This window comes from Nicotiana sylvestris, chromosome 10, assembly GCF_000393655.2.
Source record: "Nicotiana sylvestris chromosome 10, ASM39365v2, whole genome shotgun sequence".
NCBI classification, from domain to species: Eukaryota; Viridiplantae; Streptophyta; class Magnoliopsida; order Solanales; family Solanaceae; genus Nicotiana; species Nicotiana sylvestris.
This window is the reverse complement of record NC_091066.1, coordinates 110,030,987-110,032,669: the sequence shown is the minus strand read 5'-3', so window position 1 is coordinate 110,032,669 and position 1,683 is coordinate 110,030,987.

Genomic DNA, 1,683 nt, shown 5'->3' with positions numbered 1-1,683 from the left:
CAGTTTTTGATAGAAATAATTTGAAGATGTGTAAAAATCCATTTAAAACATCTTTCAGTAGTTTTCAAACAAGTGATGAAATAGTGAGTAGAAATGATGAAAACATAGTTGGCCACCTTGGGAAAAAACTCACTCGTATATAGCCCCTCGGGCACAATGAATCATAAACCACCCCTCGGACAAAATATCAACAGAACCAGCCCTTCGGGCTACCTCGCAATCACTCGTAATTAGTCTTTCAGGCACAACATGAATCAATAACAGCCCCTCAGGCAACGTCACATCACTCACATTGGGTACCCCCGCTCACTGGGGGTGTTTAGACTCCAGAGGGGTTCCTATAGCCATAGCGCTATAACAAGCCATCTCATGGCATAATCATTCAGGCCTTCGGCCTCACATAACAAGCCACCTCGTGGCATCATAAATCAGGCCCTCGACCTCTCATATATAACAAATCAGTACAACATGCTGCAGCGCGCAACCCGATCCCATGATATCCTCACAACACAAGACCTCAACATCACTTAGTCAAATACCTCTCAAGCCACTCGAGCGATAGTAAAACAGGATGCTCAGCCCAAAATATCATTTAAAATATCAGAACAATGTAAATATGGTTGAGTTATGAAATCAGTAAAGCACAGCATGACTGAGCATATATATTAAGTCAAAACAATGAGGAATAGTAGTAAAAATCCCCTAAGGGTCCAAAACAATTGGCACAAGACCCAAATATGGCACGAGGCCCACAACATAGTAATACTTTTCAAAACACAATAGTATCAAATAGTTTTCAATCAAATACGCGACTTAAAAATCGTACGGGACGGACCAAGTCACAATACATAACGGTGCACGCCCCCACACTCATCATCTACCGTGTGCGTCACCTCAAAGAAGCACCACGATGTGGATTCCGGGGTTTCATACCCTCAGGAGAACATTAACAATCATTACTTACCTTAATCCAGTCCAAACTCTAGCCCGCGATGCCTTTGCCTCTCGAATAAGCCTCCGAATGCTCCAAATCTAACCAAAATTAGTATCATACCATTAATACGCACTAAAGGAACAAAGCCCAAGCAAAAATAATTGAATTAACTCAAAAATCCCGAAATTGGCCAAACCCAACCCCCGGGTCCACATCTCGGAATCCGATAAAAATCACATCAGTAGAACCCTTATCCTCCCACGAGTCCATACATACTAAGAACATCAAAATCGAACCTCAAATTTCTCCTCAAATCCCCAATTTACACTCTCTAATTTCAAGCCTTAATTCCCCAATTTTAGGCTTTAAATCCCACTAATTTCATGTCTAATTAGTTAGAAATTACCATAGAATCGAGTATTGAGTTCAAAAACCTTACCTCCAAGTGTTTCCCTTTGATTTCCTCTTTAACACCTCTCAAAAAGCTCCAAAGCCATTCAAAAATGGTGAAAATGGGCTAAAAATCATGAAGATGAGTTTTTATACATTCTGCCCAGGCATCGCCTTCTTCGCGAATGCGACCGCCCTCTCGAGTTTACGTAGACCAAATTATACTGCCGATTCACTTTACTCTTCGCAAACGAGAACACTACCAAGAGAACGTGATGCTTTGCCAGTCCAGGCTTTCGCGAGCGCAACCCTAAACTCCTGAATGCGTAGACCAAGGGCCTGGGGTCCCTAACGGCCTC